The sequence below is a fragment of the Phragmites australis genome, chromosome 2 (genome assembly GCF_958298935.1).
Source record: "Phragmites australis chromosome 2, lpPhrAust1.1, whole genome shotgun sequence".
Taxonomy (NCBI): Eukaryota; Viridiplantae; Streptophyta; class Magnoliopsida; order Poales; family Poaceae; genus Phragmites; species Phragmites australis.
The window spans coordinates 42,699,290-42,721,577 of record NC_084922.1 but is presented as its reverse complement, the minus strand read 5'-3'; the positions used below and the strand labels follow the sequence as shown (position 1 = coordinate 42,721,577).

Genomic DNA, 22,288 nt, shown 5'->3' with positions numbered 1-22,288 from the left:
GGTTGGTGCCGCCGTTCTCCGCCTTTTTCCTTCAAGTGCTCGAGACCTACGGCATCCAATTGGTGCACCTGAGTCCTAACTCCGTCGTGGTGTTGGCGATCTTCGCGCACTTCTGCGAGATGTTCGTGGGGGTGGCGCCTTCGGCGATGCTGCTTCGACACTTCTTTGTCCTTCGGCCGGTGGGGAAGAAGAGGGGGCACTCCACGGCGGATGTCGCGGGGTGCTGCAACCTTCGGCTTCGGGACGGCCTGGGGGATCACTACATCCCCCAGGTACTGCGCAGCAAGTGGGAGGAGTGGCGACGGGACTGGTTCTTCGTCGACGTCGACCCCCACGAGCGCCTCGAACTGCCAGAGGCGGCGGCGGAACCTCGGAGGTCGACGTGGGAGGCGCCGCCGCCAGAAGACGCGAGGCTGGAGCCGGTGCTGGAGCGCATCCGGTTTCTGCGCGACTCCAGGCTGACTTCCGTTATGGTGGTGGTGGATTTCCTGCGCCGTCGCCTGGCGCCTCTGCGGGAGCGGGTCCGGCCGAGTTGGTTCTACACTGGGCCGGAGGACATCACCCGGACCCAGGTCGGCGCAAGCTGGGATCTGGGTCCGGTGGAGTTGAGGGGCATGACGCGGGTGATCACCGGAGTAGAAGACATGGGCCGGGCGGAACTCCCGTGGCCGGAGATGGCGCTCTGCGCCAACCCCGACCGGGTGGCAATCATGGCGCGGCTGCTAGAGTTCGACGCCCAGGGGCCCGTGGATCGGCCGAGGAGCCGGAGCCCCGAGGTCTCCGAGCTCCTTGGATTGGACGAGCTGCTCGGCGAGGAGGCCACAGACAACTCGGCGATGGTTGGCGACGGGGCCGATGCAGGCAGCAGCCGCCGCGCTGGAGAGGAGGGCGTCTCCGAAATTGCCGTGGAGGTGGCGCCGGGAGATCGGGGAAAGCGTCCTCGGGCCCTGATTCTAGTGCCGGACTCTCCGCCGTCGCCAATGGCAGCGGCGGCATTCCCGGTGCTGGAGCCGCGGCTGGTGCGGATGGGGCCTGCGCCGGTGCCCGCGACCCGCGCGGCGGCACCCGAGGCCCGCGCAGCGGCCCCGCCGAGCCCCCAGCGGAAGAGGCGGCGGGAGGAATCCGGACCGACGGCGCCGGACCCGGACTTCAGGCTCCCAGCGGCCACGTGGCAGTATCGGTGAGCCTCCTTTCTTGCTTTTTCCTGGGCATTTCTGGCCCAAACTAAGCTTTGACATTTTTCATCTGTCTCCCGTAGGCCGGCCGCGGGCGCCACTGCGACGGAGAAGGTGCAAGCGCCAAGGCCAGGGCCGAGCCCGCCGGCTGCGTCGACGGAGGCGGGCACAGGAAAGGCGGAGGCACCAATTGTCGTGGCGGCCACTGGGAGAGAGGCGGAGGCGGCGGCCGAGAGGAGGACGGAGCAACCGTCCGAATCCTTGGCGCCGGCGGAACCTACCCCGGGCGCGGAGAGCCCGGGGCGGATGACGGTGGCAGTGGATGTTTTGCCGGGGCCGGCGGACAGGGCGGCCGATGCGGGAACACGGCCGCCGTCCGAGTCTTCGGCACCGGCGGAGCCTACCCCGGGCGCGGAGAGCCCGGGGCGGATGACGGTAGAGGGCCCTACAGAGAGCTCGAACCCCCCGGAGGCACTCTGCGGAGAGGCCTGGGCCCCACCGACGCCCGGCCAGCCCGCCGACCCATTCCTGGCCGCCATCGAAGGCGTCCAGGTAGCGGTTGGGCGGCTGGGTGCAGCGGTGAACGCCAAGGAGGGGGAGCTCGAGGCCGAGCGCGCCCGCCTGGCATTGGAGAAGGCGCAGCTGGCGGGCGCCCAGGAGGAGGCCCGTGCGGCGGCCACGCGGGAGCAGAAGCTCCTAGAAGACCTCCGCGCGGAAGCCGCGCGGGAACAAGAAATTTTGAAGACCGCGCGGGCAGAAGCCGCGCGGGAACGAGAAGACGCCGCCCGCCTGGCCGAGGCGTCGAAGCAGCAAGCTGCTGAGGCCCTTGCCAGGATAGGGCAGGCGCAGGAGAGGGAGGTGGCAGTCGCAGCTCGGGAGCAGGCGGCGGAGGAGCGGCAAGCCGAGCTGACCCGCCGGGAGGGCGCGGCCGAGAAGACGCGCGCCGACCTCCAGCGCTGGGAAGACGACCTCCGGAAGATCAGAGAAGAGATCTGCCGCTGGGAGGAGGACATCTCCCTTCGGGAGGTGGACAACGAGTTGTCGGCGTCGGATCTTGGTGCTCGGGAGGATTCGGTGGCCCAGCAGGAGGATGTGCTGGCCCGGCGGGAGGGCGAGCTGAGTCGTCGAGAGGGCGAGGCTGCTGCGGCGGCAGCGGTCACGGCTACCAGGGCGGAGCAGAACGCGAAGCATGAGGCGGAACTGACCGCCCGTGAACGCGCCTTATCCGAGATGGTGGCCAAGACGAAACAGGCTACCGGCCCCGCAGCAGTCGGCGGTTCTTCCGGTCCGGTCGGGAACCAGGGACTTGAGGCGCAGCTGCGGGTTGCCAAGGAGAAGCTCGAGACCGCTTTTGTCTCGTGGGTCAACCTGCAGCATATGCTGGAAGACATACTCCGGCGGATGCGGCGGGCCGTAGAGAAGGGTGGTCTTGGGCGGCTCGTTGAAGATCAGAAGAGCGACAGCCCCGCACGACAAGTGTTGGGGCTGCAGCAGGTCTGCGAGCGCCTTGAGGCCCTGCCTTGGACGGTCTGCCTTGGGCGGTCCAGGAACTCGCCGCCCGGGAGGGACGTGGCTTGGCACATGCAGTGGCCGAGCACGTCCTGGCCTGCTACCGAAGCAGGGACCCGAACTTCCTGCTGGAGCCGGCGCGGGAGGGAGTGGTCGAGGCTGAGGGAGAGGCCGCCCGGGAAGCGGTCCGGAGCACCGCCGCCGTGGTGGCGGCCGGCTTCATGCGAGAGGTGCCGCCGCCGCCAGCCCCCGGGGACAACTTAGAGGATTCAGCCGACGCCTCCGCCGCCGATTAGATCTTTTGTAGCTTTTTTTCTTTCTTTTGTCGTCTTGATGATTGTAAATATAGGAGTGAACCCTTAAAAAATGCCTTGTGAATATAATGGCAGCTTTTCCTTGGGCTCGCAACTCCAATTCCTCTGTGTGTTTGATGTTTCTTCTGATGTTTTGCCTGGAAGTTCTGGGGAGTACTCAGTCGGGCCGTTCCCAACCTTCCCATCCCCGAGAACGAAGTTGTCCCGATCGCTGTTGCTGGCGTAGTCGGCCCTCGAGTTCTCGCGAGTCCGCACTGTCTAAGTCAAGAAACAAAAACATAGACTTCCTTGCCCGGGAGATAGATCGATCCAGCACGGAACACGCCGTGCCCGGTGAACACTTTTTCACTTTGCGACCACTCAGTTAGTAGACGGGAGACGCGTGCGGGCGAGAATGTGACCAAGAGTCCTCGTGATCCGGTGGTGCTCGGGCTTAAAACGGGCCGGACCGAGCACTGACAGCCCGCCCCCGAGGCCTGAGCTCCGGACTACTCGAGCAGCTCGAGCGATAGGATTACCCAGGGCACCCGAGGACTCGGTAGTGCTCGGGGTCCTTAAAAGCGGACCGAACACTACGACCACCACGAAGGGCTTCTGTCAGACATTATCGTACGCGCGGTACTCCTTTCTACAAACCGCTCTGTTGTTCTGGGAAAGAGTAGACACGCGGCAGGGTTTTGCGTGTGAGGAGACCACCTCGCCGAACAGATTAAAGCGCGAGAGCCCCCGAGAATGACTCGGGAACATAAACTTACTGAAAACAGACTTGTCTGAATATAACCACTCACCGGACAGCTGTCGGCCTTCTGGCCAACCGATCCAGGAGGGGTGTGCTTCCGAGCTCGGGTGCCCGGGGACTTGGTTCTTTCAACGGAGCGCCCGAGTGCCCAGAGGCATACGAGGCTCCCGGGGTCGGGTGATCTCGACCACCCATGCCTAAGTGGTAGGACCACCCGAGGACCCTTGGGGCCGACCAGAGACCGGGGCATTGAAGCCCTCGCGGCCGAACTGCTCGCGATTGCCAGCCTGTGACTTAAGAGAAAATATAGAATTTCTTTGTCTGGTGCGCTCTGTTAGTGCGGTACTTGCTATAGACTGCTCTCATTTTCGACCCGAGACCTCTTGAACACCCAAACCGGTGGACAAGAGCGGTCAGAGGCATAACCCAGAGGTCCTATGGTTTGGTGGCGCCCGGGTATGACAGACCAGACCGAGCACCGACAGCCCGCTCCAGGGGCCTGAGCTCTGGACTACTCGAGCAGCTCGAGCGATGGGATTACCCAGAGCACCCCGAAGCTCGGTAGTGCCGGGAGCCTGCCACGACGCTGAACACCACAGCCTACCCTGCCGGACGTAAGTCAGCGGCGACTGCTTGCATGCATACCGATTGGGATTCTTTTATCAGCGGGAAAAATGAGAGAGCGAACTTTTTCTCGCACAACCGAGCACCTCACCAGACAGATTAAACATACGGAATCCAGGAAAATATTTCGACATAGCGATTGCTTATTGAATGTGCAATATTTACAAGGTTGGGTGACAGCGACTTACCCAAGGGGCGGAGCCCTCGGACTGTTTTGGGCGGGGAGAAGCCCCCGGCCTTGCTGACCTGAGCCGCGAACACAACCATCTATGGGTAGAAACGTCGGAGATGCTCGATGTTCCACGGATTCGGGAGTGGCTGTCCTTCCTCCGTCGCCAACCTGAAAGAACCTGCCCGCGGGACCGCGATCACGGTGAAGGGACCTTCCAACACAGGGGACAGCTTATTCATTCCTTCGCGCGACTGGACGCGTCAGAGAACTAGGTCCCCCACCTCGAGAGACCGGGCCCGGACGTGGCGCAGATGATAACGCTGCAGATTCTGCTGGTACCGAGCCGCCCGGACGGCGGCACACCGCCGGCGCTCTTCCAGGTAGTCCACGTCGTCGCGCCTTTGCTGCTCCTGCTCACCCTCAGAGTATGCATGCACCCGAGGGGAGCCCAGAGTAAGCTCGGAGGGGAGGACTGCCTCGGCGCCATAGACGAGGAAGAACGGAGTCTCCCCGGTGGCGCGGCTTGGCGTAGTCCGATTAGCCCACAGCACGGCTGGCAGCTCGTCCACCCATCCCTTCCCGTGCTTGGCGAGCACGTTATAGGTTCGGGTTTTGAGGCCCTTCAGTATCTCCGCGTTGGCGCGCTCGACCTGCCCGTTACTCCGAGGATGAGCGACGGAGGCGAAGCAGAGCTTGATGCCGAGGTCTTCGCAATAGTCCCCGAACAGGGCACTTGTGAATTGGGTGCCGTTGTCGGTGATGATCCGGTTCGGGACGCCAAAGCGGCTGGTGATACCGCGGATAAACTGGAGCGCCGTGTTTTTGGTCACCTTGATGACTGGGGCAGCCTCCGGCTACTTGGTGAACTTGTCGATGGCGACATATAGGTATGCATAGCCCCCGATTACTCGGGGGAATGGACCCAGAATGTCCAAACCCCAGACCGCGAAAGGCCATGACAGGGGAATGGTATGAAGAGCCTGAGCTGGCTGGTGAATTTGCTTTGCGTGAAACTGGCACGCCCTGCAGCGCCGAACCAGCTCGGAAGCATCCTGGAGAGCTGTAGGCCAGTAGAAACCTTGCCGGAAGGCCTTCCCGACCAGCGTGCGGAACGATGAATGGCCACCGCACTCGCCCTCGTGGACCTCAGCGAGAAGATCGCCGCCTTCTGCCCGGGAGATACATTTCAGGAGGACACCTCCTGCACCACGCCGGTAGAGATCCCCATCTACTATGGCATAGCGTCTGGACTGCCGAGCAACTCTTTCGGCAGACGCCTCATCCCCGGGTAGGAACTTTTCTTTCAAGTACCCTCGGATGTCAGACATCCACGAGGCATCTTGAGAACATTCGGCGAGCGCAGCACACTCGCCGGACGGCGGCGCCCTGACGGGGCTTCCCACTGAGGGCACCGCCGGGGTCCCCTGAATTGAGTTCGAGGTTTCCCCTTCATCCTGTTCGGCAGGCAGGACGGAAGGCCGTGCGAGTCTTTCTTCAAAGACTCCGGCAGGGACGCGCGCACGTGAGGAGGCCAGGCGAGAGAGCTCGTCGGCCAGAGCGTTGTCGCGGCGAGGAATGTGCCGCAACTCCAGGCCATCGAAGCGCCTCTCGAGCTTCCTGACCGCAGCCACGTACACCGCCATTTGAGGATCCGTGCACTGGTACTCCTTAGACACCTGGTTGACGACCAGTTGGGAGTCCCCTTTGACCAGGAGGCGACGAATCCCGAGCCCCACCGCAGCCCGGAGGCCGGCGATGAGACCTTCGTACTCCGCCATGTTGTTGGATGCGCGGAACTGCAACTGCACGACGTACCGGAGCTCTTCACCCGTTGGGGAGGTGAGAACCACTCCGGCCCCTGCGCCTTTCAGCGAGAGGGAGCCGTCGAAGTGCATGACCCAGTACCCGGGCGCGTCGTGCCCGGGATAGGCAGAGATCTCTTTCGGGACGATGTAGGGGATGGGCGTCCACTCTGCCAAGAAGTCGGAGAGCGCCTGACTTTTGATTGCCTGGAGACTGACGAAGTGTAGGTCGAACTCGGCCAGCTCTACCGCCCATTTGACAACGCGCCCGGTGCCTTCCCGGTTCCGGAGAATGGGCCCCAGTGGATAAGTGGTAACCACCGAGATCTTGTGCGCCTAGAAGTAGTGGCGCAGCTTCCGAGAAGCGACGAGCACGGCATAGAGCAGCTTCTGCGCCTGGGGATATCTTGTCTTGGCTTCCCGGAGGACTTCACTGACAAAGTACACCGGTCGCTGCACCCGGCGAGCCCGGACGGCGGCTCCACCCGGGGGGCTGCCACAGCCCCCAGGCTTGGCGGCACGGTCGGGGCTGGCCGGGCACTCGGGCTCGACTCCCTGGTTGGGAGGAGCAGTGCGCTCGGGCTCGACCCCCTGCCTAGGGGGAGCCGCGAGGACAGGTGAGTGGTCAGGGACCTCTGGGAGCTGGGACCCAACACCCGGTCCTGAACACTCGTCGCGCTCCACCACCAGCACTATGCTCACGACCTGAGGTGTGGCCGAAACGTAGAGCAGTAGGGGCTCACCTTGAGAGGGAGCCACTAGCACGGGTGGTGAAGTAAGGTACTTCTTTAGGTCGCGGAAGGCCTGCTCGGCCTCCGGCGTCCAGTCGAAATGACCGGTTTTCTTCAGAAGCTTGAAGAGGGGGAGCCCTCGCTTCCCGAGCTTGGAGATGAAGCGCCCGAGGGCTGCCATGCAGCCGGCGAGACGCTGGACCTCTTTGAGTCGAGCCGGGGGTCGCATCTGCTCGATGGCCCGGATCTTCTCTGGATTGACCTCGATTCCTCGGCCAGAAACCAAGAAACCAAGGAGCTTGCCCGCCGGCACCCCGAAGACGCACTTCTCCGGGTTGAGCTTGAGGCGGGTAGTGCGGAGACTGTTGAAAGTCTCGGCAAGGTCCTCGAGCAAGGTGGCGCGGTCTCGGGTTTTGACCACGAGATCGTCGACGTAAGCTTCGACGTTGCGACCAACCTGCGAGTCAAGGGTAATACGAATAGCGCGCTGGAAGGAGGATCCAGCGTTGCGCAGGCCAAAAGGCATTGACATATAGCAATAAGTCCCCACCGGAGTGGTAAAAGCAGTTTTTTCCTCGTCCCCTACGGCCATGCGGATCTGGTGATACCCAGAGTTTGCATCTAAAAAGCATAAAAGATCGCATCCCACAGTTGCATCTATAATTTGATCAATGCGAGGTATGGGGAAGGGATCTTTAGGGCAAGCCTTATTCAGGTCGGTGTAGTCCACGCACATGCGGAGCTTGCCATTGGCCTTCGGGACGATGACTGGGTTTGCCAGCCAGTCGGGGTGGAGGACTTCTCGGATAAATCCGGCGTCGAGGAGCTTGCTGACCTGCTCGCGGATAAACTCCTGGCGCTCAGGCGCCTGCCGCCGGACCTTCTGCTTCACTGGGCGGGCGTCCGGACGCACCGCCAAGTGATGCTCGATCACCTCCCTAGGGATCCCGGGCATGTCGGACGGTTGCCAGGCAAACACGTCTGCGTTAGCCCGGAGGAAGGCGACGAGCGCGCTTTCCTATTTGCTGCCCAGGTCACCGCCGATCCGGACGACCTGGGTAGCATCTTCGCCCACCATGACCTCCTTCGTTGGAACAGAGGCGTCGGCGGAGAGTCGGGGTTTGGATGAAGAGGGTCCCGAGCCCCCTGTAGAGCCATTGACCTCGGCCTGCGCTGAGACCAGAGCCATGTATGACTGTTCAGCGCAGGAGACGGCGCCGCCGGAGTCGGCGATCACGGAGATGGAGCCCGCGGGGCCGGGCATCTTAACCGTAAGGTATGCATAATGCACGGCCATCATAAACTTGGCGAGCGTCGGACGCCCGAGGATGGCGTTGTAGGGGAGAGGGAGCTCCGCGACGTCGAAGAGGACGCACTCCGTGCGGAAGTTGTCCCTGCTCCCGAACGTTACAGGCAACTCGACCTGCCCGAGGGGCAGGGAGTGCCCAGGGGTCACTCCACAGAAGGGGAGCGACGGCTTTAGGCGCCTGGAGGACACCTGTAGCTTCTCAAAAGCCTCCTTGGAGAGGAGATTGAGGCCGGCACCACCGTCGATCAGCACTCTGTCGACCTTAACATTGCAGATAGTGGGGGACACTACTAGAGGTAGTCGCCCCACGGCTGCAGTACTGGCGGGGTGATCAGCCATGCTGAACGTGATCGGAGCATCCGACCACCTCAGGGGCCTTGCGGCCTCCTCGCTCGAGGTTGCCGAGCACACCTCGCATCGCATGACCTTGATGCCACGACGCGAGCAAGGTGTGTAGGCGCCTCCGTCGATGAAGGCGACGGCGTGCTCGGGCTCCTGGAAGCCGAGCTCGGCGTTGTCGGGGGCGACCTCAGCGTTGCCTCCCCCGCGGGACTCATCGCGCTCCCTCTGGCGCTGCTCGACGAGTCCTTTGACCGTACGACACTCCGTGAGGTCGTGCCATCTGGTCTGGTGTATGGGACACCATTTACCTGGCTCGGGCCCCGCGGGAGCGGGGGCCCTTGCTGGAGCAGGAGCTCGGCCGGGGGCCGGGGCTCTTGCGGGAGCCAGGGCCCTAGCTGGTGCCGGGGCCCTCGTGGGCACGGAGGCCCGAGGAGGAGCCCTAGCAGGGGCCCTGGAGGGACGTCGGTCGACGCCCGGCCGAAGCTCTTGCCGGCGGTCGGGTTCTTGCGGCACCTTATGAGCAGGGACCTGGGTCGGCTCAACGGGGGTGGCCTCGTGCTTCGTTCTCTTCTTCTTTTCCCGCTTGTCGGAGCGGGAAGAACTTGGCTGGTCGGAGGCGGGGCGAGGAGCATGCCACGCCCTGGCCTCCGCAGCCTTGGCGCATTTATCGGCCAGTGCGAAGAGTTCCGCAGTGGTCTCGATCTCGTGCGTGCCTAGCTTTTCGAGCATCCGCTCGTCGCGGACGCCCTGCCGGAAAGCAACAATAACAGCATGGGGGGCCACTCGCGGAATAGTGTTGCGAACCTGGCTGAAGCGCTGTATAAAGCACCGTAGCGTCTCCCCTTCCGGCTGTTGGATGGCGTGGAGGTCGCACTCCAAACCGGGGCGCGTAAACGTGCCCTGAAAGTTGGCCTCAAACTAGTGGCACAGGTCGTCCCAGGAGCTAATAGACCCTGGGGGTAAGTTCATAAACCAAGAGCGGGCGGAGCCCCTCAAGGCAACATGAAAATAGTTTGCCATCACCTTTTCGCTGCCTCCGGCCGCTTGGATGGCCGTTGTGTAGATTTGGAGGAACTCGACGGGGTCGATGGACCCGTCGTACTTCTCCGGCAGCTCGGGGCGGAACTTGGAAGGCCACCTGACCCGGCGGAGCTCAGTGGTGAAGGCACGGCAGCCGGTGCCGTACCCCGCAGCACGAGTAGGGGTCTTTGGTGGCGAGTGGCGGCGAGCCGGGGATTCCCGGTGGCCTTGGGCCGGGAGAGAGGAAGCCTGGTCCTCTGCCCCGACCTCCTGCCGGGTCTCCCGCTGGCGCTCGAGAGTAACTCGGGCGTCCTCGTGGCCCCTCCGCTCGTCAAGGCGCAAGCGGAGGTCCCGGGCTTCGGACACGGCCAGGGGGACGGCACTCCGCCTGGAGGCCCCTCGGCCCGTGCTCTGGCGGCACCACGCTGAGAAATGGTGCGAGGACTCCGGGCCTGCACCTGACGGCGAGCAGTGCCAACCAAAGCGACAACATCTTGTATCCACCGGCCTCTGGAGTATTCGGCGTGGCCTGAACGGGCAGGTGTCTGAGGAGAGCATGCGTTGCAAGCAGCGCGCTCCCCGGGCCGGCCTCGCTGAAGGCGAGCCTGCGCCGGGATGGCACCCGACGTGGTCCAGAGGCGGACCTGGCGGCTGGGGTCCCGACCTCTTGCTGGGGGTCGGAAAGTGTATCAGCAGCGGCAGCGGCGGCCCTGCTGGGCCCAGCGCCTTGATTCCCTTGAGCAGGAAAAACCGCGCACGTGGATAGCGGCTGCTGATGGAACGCAGCAGCGACTGGGCTCTCCTGAGCGTCGGGCAGCACTCCATCACTGGAAGTGGAGCCGGAACGCTGGAGACGGTGCCCACCAGCCATCTTTTCCTGTGGAAAAAAGCAAACGAACAAATCCAGGGATATTTCCCCCTACCTGGCGCGCCAGCTGTCGGAGGATGAACTCCTGTCGCAGGGATCCCGAGAGACCCCTTTTTAAAGATTCGGCCGGGGGGATGATCCTGAACGAGCTTGTCTGGGAAATAAATGGGAACAGAAATAAATGCAGTGGCTGGTGGTGGGAGATGATCGACCTAGTGCAAGAAAGATGGGTGCACCGGGATTTAGACAGGTTCGGGCCGCGCGGGGGCGTAACACCCTACTCCTGTGTGAGTGTTATATCTCTCCTTGAAGGGAATTCTTCAAGGATGTATCTGGTTACAGAGGTGAGCTGTCTACAGAGAGTTTGAGGCTCTCGTGTTCTAGCTTGGCTTGAGCTTGTTTGTGATGTTCTTCGCCTTTTGATCTGGGCTTCGTGTGCTTCTTGAGGGTTGTCGGGGCTTTCTTGCCTTGTTCACCTTGATTTTTTGGTCTCTTCTCTTGATCTCGTCCTGTCTAGCTTAGTTGTCTCTTGGCTTCGCTCTCTTTCCTTTTATAGGCGCGCCGACCTCGACTTATCCAGAATGGGAAAGAGGGGGCGCGAACGTCAAGGCGCCACGGAGAAAGGCGTCATCATTCCGTTTTGGCGAAGTGACAGGGGCGGTGGAAAAATGCGGCGTGCATCCGACCACCCGCCACTGCGGATGTCCTCCGGCGTCATTAAGAGGGCTCACCGGGCAGCCACAGAGGTGCTCGGTGCGCCCACCCTGTCTTGTTCTTCTGCCAGGGCAGGGTGGCAGGCGGAGCGCTTCGATTTTGGCAACGCTATCCCGAGGCACCCGGGTGAAACCGGACGGGACCTGTGCATTTAATGGACCCACGCTCCCCTGCCAGAGCATGGCAGGATCTGACACTAGGGCGTGCGCAGCTGAGAATGTCAGGATATCAGGATGTCAGGCCGCGCGTGCCTATTAAATGCGGTATTGGGCCTTTGACTGGCTGACACCTCGACGATGGGATCCCTTGGGTCGTCGGACGATCTTGCGCGAACCTTCGGGGAACCGAGTCCTCGGGGGCTGCCACGTGCAGCCCCGAGCACTCTCTCCCGAGCACTTGGGGGAGACCTTCGGGGAACCGAGTCCTCGGGGGCTGCCACGTGCAGCCCCGAGCACTCTATCCCGAGCACTTGGGGGAGACCTTCGGGGAACCGAGTCCTCGGGGGCTGCCACGTGCAGCCCCGGGCACTCTCTCCCGAGTACTTGGGGGAGACCTTCGGGGAATCGAGTCCTCGGGGGCTGCCACGTGCAGCCCCGCCCCGAGCACTCTCTCCCGAGCACTTGGGGGAGACCTTCGGGGAACCGAATCCTCGGGGGCTGCCACGTGCAGCCCCGAGCACTCTCTCCCGAGTACTTGGGGGAGACCTTCGGGGAACCGAGTCCTCGGGGGCTGCCACGTGCAGCCCCGAGCACTCTCTCCCGAGCACTTGGCTGTTTGGATCATCGGGGGACTACAGTACTCGGGGGTAGGCGAGAACCCTTCCGAGCACTTCCTTCCCGGTACTTGGACTCTGTGGGTCATCGAGGAACTAGGGTGCTCGGGAACCAGAGGCTGTGGCCCCGAGCACCTTCTCCCGGAACTTAGATTTTCCTCATCCTGCAGGGGAGACCTCGCGGGATGGTGATACGTGGCGGACGGCCGGCCCGGTCTCGGGACTTAGGGACCCCTGGTTCCCGATACACCGACAACTACTGATCACTGGAACTCGATTATTAGTGACGAGTGGTAATACACTCGTCACTAATAACAATCACAGTGACAGACAACAAGCAAACTTAGACTATAGAAGACTCACTTTAGTGATAGATCTCAACTATGACCTGTCATTGGTGGCAATCATTAGTAACAGATCATAACCCAATATTAATGTTTCATCATTAATGACGTAATAAGAGTGACGGATACGATAACCGTCATTAATAACGGTTGTCACCCATCAATAATGTGTTATTCTGTTGTAGCGTCGACAAGATCAATCGCATGTACTTAACGAACACCGGAAACCTCCGCTATATACAGCGCTAGTGTGTTTCAGTATTTGGGTTGGTATATATTAATTTAGTATCTTCACTTATGTTTGCTTTTCTGTAAGCTCTTCTTATACCCTTTTTATTTTGGAAGCTTATTTAAGACCCAAAGAGCGTGGCCCAGTTGGACCATGTACATGGGTCGACGGTTCTATTTCACCTGTTATTTCTGAGTGTTCTTGGTGTGCATGCATGCAATGAGCAGAGGTGCTAATGTGCCTAGGTAGTTCTAGCGTGATGAATTGTCAGACTTTGGCGTGATGGACAAATTGCCCGAGTCTGCCCCTCTTACATACACTGATTAAAAAATGTAAGATAAAAGGATTGATGATTTTTGTATACACACCTTGGGAAGGCATTGCCCCGGATCATCTTTTGTCCGTATTTTGTCCACTGGTAACCATCATGATACGGTAATGCTTGTACACGGTCGTCCGAGCTGAGAAAAATATCGGACGCCTCGCTTTTCTGGTTAGACGGATAGACTTGGTAAAAACGCAGCCTACCTTGTCTCAGAAATGCATCGCTCCTTTTCTACTAAGCTGCCCCTTTCTCCTGTGGTCTGTGCAGGCCTCTCCCTCCTTCCTCACTCTCCAAGTGCCATGACCTCGATCCAAATAGAATGCATGATGCATCCACATGGATAAACTAGCCCGTTCCCATGTGCATAAGCTCCATCCTCCTGCTCTCTCTCTCTGGATCTGGTGAGTCTAAGACTTCATGAGGTGGTGGTGTGGCCGGATCTGAAGAAGAAGAAGACTAGGAAGCTGATGTTATTGTTGGATTTCTTTGTTTGTTGCAGAAAGTAATTTTGTTATTTAGATTGCTTCCTCGAATGTTGCACGTACGATCAATTTTTGTTTCACTTTTGTTTTCTAGTTGTTGCATAAGAGTAATTTTTTATTGCAGTAAGTATTTTCATTTGTTGCCCTATCATCACGGAGCTGCTAGCGCCTGGATCGGTCCATTGCAACATCTAAAAATAATATTTGAAACATTAAAATGATTGTTTGCAACATCAAAAGACATATATCAAAATATCACACCGTATGCATCCGATCCAGAAGAAAATTTTCCACCGCAACATTACGGCTTGTTTCATGCAACATTTTCATGCAAAACCTATGTGATATAGGACTGAGTGTAACATACGAAAATAACTATGACAATAAATTTTTATAACGTCTAAAACATTAAACTTGAACATCTGAAACATTGGATATACGAAAATATAGAAATTAACACAAATAGATAATTTGTTCGGGTCCGGATCTATACGCAAGAGATTCCGGAATGCAACCTACTATAATAATTATTTCAACAAATTTTCATAACATCTAAAACATTAAACTTATACGTCTGAAATATTGAGGATACGAGGACATAAAAATTAACTTAAATGGATAATATTTTTGGACAGGCCCAGTTAAAGTGTCCGATACGTCTAGACGGTCAGGCCACAACATTTCCGTATATCAAATAGTTGCAGCAAAGTTTTTTGAATATTGCAATATTGTGCTGCAAAAGCTATAGTTACCCTAGTGTTTCCTCGATGCTACAACAAGTACTATTCTTTATCGCAGTACCGTTTCATGTATTTGTTGCACTGGATCTAACAATTTTGGTGCAAAGCTTTGGGGAGGGGAAGCACAGATGGATGATTTAGTAGGAGGAACTTGGTTTTTGGACGATTTGGCAGCATGATTGCTTGATTTTTTTTTTTTTTTTTTTTTTTTTTTTTTGCAGTTAGAGTGGCTTGGAAGCCAATCTCGTCCATGACCCCATAGGTGAGGTCGTGGGCAAGCGCTTGGTGGAGGACAAATAATGTGATCTAAGCTGAACATTGCGTGTTGCAGTGGGATTTTTTGGGATTTAGATCGGATGGCACAAAGTGATCAAGCTCCTTTAATTGAAAGGAAAAGAAGCGTCCGGGCGCTAGCAACTCCCATCATGATACGGTGCGTATGTGTACTCCGTTGCTGTGTTGATGCAAATCTTCCTTCTTCAGGAAAGTACCATTAATAACTTGAGACAATATCCATCAGAATAAATGGAATAGCACATGTATCAAGAACTAGGAACATCATACGGAACAAAAGAACACCGAAGGTCCAGAACAACTCATTAGCTCTTTCTCTTTGTAGAAATTTGATTGTAATTCACATTTCTCTTTGTAGAAATTTAATAGTAATTCACATACTCAGATAACTCAGTTCAATATATATGACATGAATGAAACTTCTTAGCGTGCTCCTGGGCATAACCACAACTATCCTGCAGCGGCCTTTTATGGGTTCGCAGCCGCTGGAGCTGGCCATGTAGTCATCCCTCTTAGCCATGGATGCCGACCTCTTGCAACGTCCCGAAACTGATCGACGTGGCCGATTCACGTGGATGCACGTTGGCGCCAGCAAATTTCCTTGAGTTGGAGAGCTCCCAACAGATTCCTGGAAATCGGCGCTGAGCCCTTGGCTGGCGTGAAGCGGAGATGATGAGTTTTATTCTCCTTGTCTAAGCGCAGCATGTAGCTCATATATGCACTGGAGAACCTTGACCTGGAGTAGGTGGGTGGATGCTTGCTTCCAGAATTTTAAATCCCGGGCTTAACTCTAATCACATCGTTTCGGACTTCCAAACCTAACCGACATGCATGCAACGTGGCATCGTGGTGGAGTAGCTCATGTCTCTGATGGTGTAAAGCAGACATTAGAATGGGCGAATCCCTAGGGGGCGAGCCTGGGTACCTCTGGGTGTATTTGGGAGCCCTTCTCAATTTTTGGATATGCAAGATGAAGAAGAAGAGAAGATACGGAGGGGAGGAAGAAGAGGAGGAAAAATCTCCTTTTTTTTTTCTTTGGATCTGTCACTGGCCACATCAGTAGCATATTACAGCCATCTGTTCTTCAGATAGTGAAGCGCTTCAAAAAACAAATGTTGTTTGGCCATCTTCATGTTTGAGAAAAAAACATATTGCGCTCCATATTTACTCTTAGTAATTTAACCACAAGTATGATTTAACGACTAGGGCTACTGTACTGCAGGCACTCTGCTGTGATAAAAAAGATGCAAACAACCCCTGATCTACACTTCAGTGGGGACGTTAGAGTAATGGTTTATCATAAATCACATGTACACATCTAGATGCCCAGGTGGAGGAGATAAGATTTCTATATCAGATTTAGATCCAAAGAGTAACTTATCAATGCCACGTGAGGCCTACTTTTGTGCAAAACTGAAGATATTCTTTAAAAAAATGTGTATGCAATACTGCCGGGAGATGAGTGCACATAGTCTCAGTCTAGCTTTTATATTGAAGACTTGAACTTGTACATGTGCACACATTGTACTAGTGCAGGATCTAAGCTTAGCTTCTCGGATTCGCAGTTCTCATCACTGTGGTCAATACTTCTACGGCCTCGTTTGGTACATATTCTACTTATAGATTCAAAAGTATTTTGTAAAAACTATATCAAACAGTAAGATTCTATAACAAATTTTTAATAAACGGATTCTAAAAATAAATTGTATAATTAAAAAAGTAGAATCTATTTTTTACAAGATTCTCTAAAAACAGATTCTATAGAAGCACATGTTATACCAAACAAAATCTACAAATGCATACACCGTGCAGGATCTAAGCTTAGCTTTTCAGATTCTCGGTACCCATCAATGTGGTTAATCAACTTCCCTTGTTTGCCACTTGAATATAGTTAGGCTCTCACTTTCCATATCGAAAATTATTTATGCATAGATATGCATGTGACGGCATGTGACACATGGGATAAATCCACTATTTAGGCCAAAAAGCTGATAATGTTTGAGGAAAAAGATCAAACGTCTTTTTTTTCAGCTGTGATTTATAAAAAACAGTTTGTAGATTATGAATGGTAAAAAACTGGATTATACAAGATGCAGACGTTGGATTGCTGGATTGTTACAATCTGAAGACTGAATTACAATTCAGCTTTTACAATGTGATATGTTTGTTTCAATTTACAAATTGTAATCATAATCTGTAATCTACAGGCTAAAACAAACATAGCTTAATATAAGTAAATTCTAGCAAATCTTATATTTTCTTGAATTCTCCAGTTTTTTTTTTTTGTTTTAGCAAGATTTCAAAATATTAGACAAACTGAAAAACTGAAACGTTAGATGAGATGAAAATCAAAATGAGTAAATTTAGATTAACATTTTACGTGGTTACCTGAGAGGTTTATCTAAACCCATGGAGTGAGTTTCAAGCTAAGTAAATAGAAAAAATCAGTATTCTAATTCAATTGACAATTAACTATAGCATTCTAGCATCAAAGTATAGCACGGGGGTATTTCTTACAAAGGCGACTGCAAGTGTTAAAAAATAAAGATCAACTCACCGGATGGTCCGATGTGAACGGAATGATCATCGGATGTTCCGGTGTGAATGGAATAAACAGCGGATAATACACCGGAGCATTCTACACATAGAGGCTTAAAGGCTCAGATAGCTCAAGATAACTCACCGAAAGGTCATGTAAAGAATTTGAAGGCACACCAAATTGTACGGTGTTCACAGAGGTCTTGAGTGAAGTTTCAATGACTAGTTTTTGAGTTTGTAGTCACCAGATGATCTGGTGTTAGTACTACTATTCTCATGGGATCATCCGATGTTAACAGTTTTTCTGGATCATTAGGAAAAAGGCTAGTTGACAGGTTTAAGGCTATAAATACTTATTCACTCGGTCATTTGAAGTTGTGGCGTGCTGCTAGAGTATAAAAGAAGCTCATATACACTTGAGAAGATATTCAAGCCACCAAAGTGCTTAAAGTGATCATCCAAGACAATTAAGCATAAGGTTAGAGAGTATTTAGTGCTTATAGGCCTACAGTGAGTTGTAGCTAGGTGTTGTAACTTGAAGAAGGGATCAAGGAGTGATCCTAGCTTGTACTGAGTGGTACATTAACACCTTAGAGTTTTGATGACTTATTGGTATCTTGGGTTTTGGTGGTTCAAGCTTGTTGACCCTCTGACTTGGTATGGAGCAGCGGCAAAACACATATACGGGGACACGGAGACCCTCGCCTTAGTGGCTCAAGCTCCAAAGTGATCACGACGGCAAGTGACAGGAAGAGAGGTTAGTTGTGAGACCTTGCGTTGGTGGCTTGGTGGCTCATCGTACTTGAGATCTTGTCTTGGTGACTTGGTAGCTTAAGAGCCGTGATCGAAAGAGACTTGGCGACCAGGAGCGTATCCTTTGTGGAGCTCTAACGTGAATTAGAGATGGCATTTATGCTATCGATACAACGGGATAACAATCCCTTGTGCCAAGTTTGTCTCTCTATCTTATTTACATTTTCGTATTTATATACTTGCAATTTACCTTACTATAATAGGTTGCAATCCTCTTGAGTGCTAGAGTAGATACACTAGATAAACGTAAAGTATATTTAGATAGAAATTGATATAAGTTTATCTTATGAAGTTTTTGGAGTCAATTTATTTTAGGTTTCTAAGTGTCCTAATTCTACCCCCCCCCCCCCTCCTCTTAGGATGTCATCGTTCCTCACAATTGGTATCAAAACCTCGTTTTCTTGATAGGCTTAATATACTAGAGTTGTGATGTCCGAGGTTAGGATAAATACCCATCGTACTCTACTTTTTAATGACACAAATTTTTTCTATTGAAAAATTCTAATGTCTTGTTATTTACAAGCTAAAAATCTAGATGTTTATAGAGTCACCGAGGAAGAGATGAGATCTCGCATCACCAACAAGGAGAGGCAATTAAATGCATTGGCGAAGAGTATCCTTTTATCATCTTTAAATATTGATGTATTTAATCTATTCTCTCACCAATGCACATGATATTTGGAATAGTCTTATTGAAATACATGAAGGCACAAAGGATGTGCAGAATGAGAAATATCATATGCTTGTTACTAAGTTAAATAATATCAAATAATTTATCTATGAAAGTGCTAATGATATGTACTCACATTTGAATATTCTTGTCAATGAGATAAATGGGCTACGTGTGATGTCAATTGACGATGATCAAGTGGTGAGAAGAATACTTCAAGCACTTCTTCCAAAGTACAAATTGATAGCCTCCATCATATACGACAATAATGACATCAAGAAGATGACTTCAAGTCAAGTGCTCGGTAAAATCACCGCCTATGAGATGATCATGAACATGGGAGTGAAAGCATCTTCCTCATCCGACGTCAAGAACCTTGCTCTCACAAGTAAGCAAGTAATATGCCCACGCATAAAGGCAAAGATGAGGAGTCAAGAGCAAGGGTCAAGCTCAAGTGAAGATGATGAAGATGAAGGTGAAGATAAAGAGAGTAATCAAGATGATTAGCAAAGCACATCAGAAGATGAAGAAATGGATTCCAAAGTCGCCAAACTCATCTCTCAAGTGGAGAAGAACATCAAGAAGATCAATGTCAAGATTGATAAATGAATCTACATTAAAGACTTGGTCAAAACTATTGATTGCATTAAGAAGGAGAAAAAGACCAAGAGCAAGAGAGAGACAAGTGAAAGAGTCAAAGTATTTGCAAGCATGAAAGATAGATGAGTGAAGATGAAGATTCAAGCTCAAGTGATGAGAACTTCGTCACTCACTCCTCCATGAGAGGCTCTTCCTCAAGGTGAGCATCACGCAAGTCGTCATCACGCAAGTTATCACATAAGTGTCTTATGATCAAAGGTATAAATAGCGATGTAAGTGATGATGAATTCAATAAGAATTCTCTCGCCTATGATGAACTCCTTCATTTGATCAATGCGCACCAAAGGGCCCTTAATAAACAATCAAAAGAGTTTAAGAAATTCAATGCACTTAATAACATTCATGCTACCTTTATTTAATTCTAATTATGAACAATTATTGAGCAAACTCAATTTGCTAAACAAGAAGCATGATGAGCTTAAGGAAAAATTTTAGTGCATTGAATCTCAATCTAAGGCCCGTTTAGATTAATCTACCTCTCTATTTAATTTTTAATCCTAAGGTAGATACTTCTACTTCTTGCAATAATTTAATTGTTATATCATGCTCACCCCTTTATAATGAGATGTGTATTGAGAATGTTCTTGTAGAACCATCTAATTAACTCATTGCAAAAAAAATGATGAGCTCAAGTAAAAAGTGGAAAAGCTCAAGAAGGACTTAGCAAGATTAAACGATAAGAACCATATCCAATATCCTCAAGATAACCATGCTACCTTGGTGAAGAAGCTTGCGGAGGGGTCCACCATGATATCACAAGTCCTTTCAATGCAAGTAAGTCAAGAAGGAGATCAATGAGAAAAAAAAAGCAATGAACCTCTCTAACAAGACCTCTAATATCTACACCAAACCTAACTACAAAATCAAGACTACGAGCAGCCACTATAAGCTCAAGAAGAAGAAGAATACCAAAGTGGTTATATATATGGTTGGGAGAAAGAATTGGGAGTGAAAACAACCCATTTGGGTGCTAAGGAAGTCATCACCAACATGAAGGACCCCAATTGGTTTGGGTTCCAAAGAAGACTTGAAGCCCAAAGTAGCTATGAGGATTTGGAGACTTGGCTCACAAGATAAAGTGAAGGTTCAATAAAAAAAAAACCAGTGTATAAGATTAGGTGCTTTGATAAAGATCATGATCATCATCTACCCAAATCATCATCCAAAAGTAAAAGTGGTAAATGGTAGCTAGACTTTTGTTCATTTCTTTTTGCATCTAGCATATTTACCTTGTCTAGGATTGCATGTATATATTTCAATTTATTGCAATACCTAGTTTTTATATGGTAGGTTCCTACATGGTTTATTACTTGTAGAGTCTTTTAATGGTATTAGTTTCATAATTGGTATCTATTATGTGCTATAAACCGATCTATAGGGTAACCTTCACTATTGTTACAAGTGTATATGTCTCGTATGTATTCAAAACTTGTATGTACATATTTAAGGGGAATATATCCTATGGGATATGATTTTAAGACCAACATGTGTTACTAGATGTATCTTTATAGTCTCATGGAAAAATCAACACGTCTCTGGAGGTATGCAATGCTTAAATGCTTCAATTGGTATCATTGTCGATTTATTTCTACATTTAAGCTATCTCCATGCATGGTATGACTTAAACTTCATACCTCTATTTATTATCTAGATGTGCATATATTACTACATTTCTACAATTGGTATTCATAAGTGGATCTTATTATATGTATGCATACATAAAGGGGGGGTTAAAATTATATCACGTGAGTTTCATGAATTACTATCCTTGCTTATCTTTTTTAATTATATCAATGCCTCTTATCCTTACAATTGGTATATTTTTTTCAATTGGTATCATTTCACTGGATTATGATTTATGAAGTGTTCTCCCATGTGCTCTAATGCTTTTTCTTGAGTTTAACATATATTTGTAGCTCTTTTTTGAGATTATTGATAAAATGGGAGAAGTTTGATTACCAAAGCAAGAAGCAAAGATACAAGATGTCTAGAAATACCGAAGTTGACAAATGGGAAGAAGAAGATACAAGAAGCAACATGAGCCACATAGATTGACAAAGAGGGAGAATCTCTTGCATGGGTCGATCAAGCGAGATAGTGGCAAGTGAGAAATGGGGAGCCACAACAAAGGGGGGCTAAATGGTAAGAACATGCAACAAAGCAATATGGTAAGGCTTTGTGCTTTTTACGATTGATATTATTTATTATTTATCACTTGCTTTGATTATGTTATCATCAATCACCAAAAAGAGGGAGATTGTAGCGAAAATAACCCTATTAGGCCATGATTGTGATTTTGGTGATTAATGACAACATAATCATTAGGATTAATATATTTGTCAAAAATATATGTTAGTAGTTCTCATTGATGCAATACATCAAGAAGTCACCACAGTCAGGATAAAGCTTGATTGAATTGGAGAAGTCTCAGGAGAATTGATCTCACCGAAAGGTCCAGTGCAGAGGAGTTTGCACTCACTGTAGCATTGTGTATAGAGGCCAATAGCGTCACTAGATAGTCTAGTGCTCTGTGTGTTGAACTCATCGGAGTATTTCTGACAAAGGGGGAGAAAGCTAAGGACCTCACCTGATAGTTCGGTGATCTGCACAGGGTAACATCGGAGCATTTCTTGTAGAGAAGAATGTGAGTGCAGAAGATTGAAGATCAACCCACCGGAAGGTCTAGTGCTTGGTTTGTGCACACTGGAGTATAGCACCGGAGCATTTCTTGCAGAGGCGATTGCAAGTGCTAAGAAATGAAGATCAACTCATCGGATAGTCATGTTATCACAGAGATAGCTGCACCGGAGTATTTTCAGGGAAAAGGAGAGAAGGTTTAACTCACCGGATGGTCCGGTGTGAATAGAATGAACACTGAATGATGTATCAGAGCATTTTACACAGAGAGGCTGCAAAGGCTCGGATGGCTCAAGATAACTCACCGGAAGGTCTGGTGATGGATTTGAAGGCACACCGGATTGTACGGTGTTCACAAAAGCTTTGAGTGGAGTTTCAACGGCTAGTTTCTAAGTTTGTATTTACCAAATGATCCAGTGTTAGTACTACTATTCTCATCGGATCATCTAGTGTTAACAGCTTTTC

General features: G+C 51.8%; 1 pseudogene; it reads right to left on the bottom strand.

The window, feature by feature from the left end:
• The window catches only part of LOC133907473 (probable WRKY transcription factor 29), a 39,838-nt pseudogene extending 24,813 nt beyond the window's left edge, over window positions 1-15,025 (bottom strand).
• Between the last annotated feature and the right edge of the window lie 7,263 nt (window positions 15,026-22,288).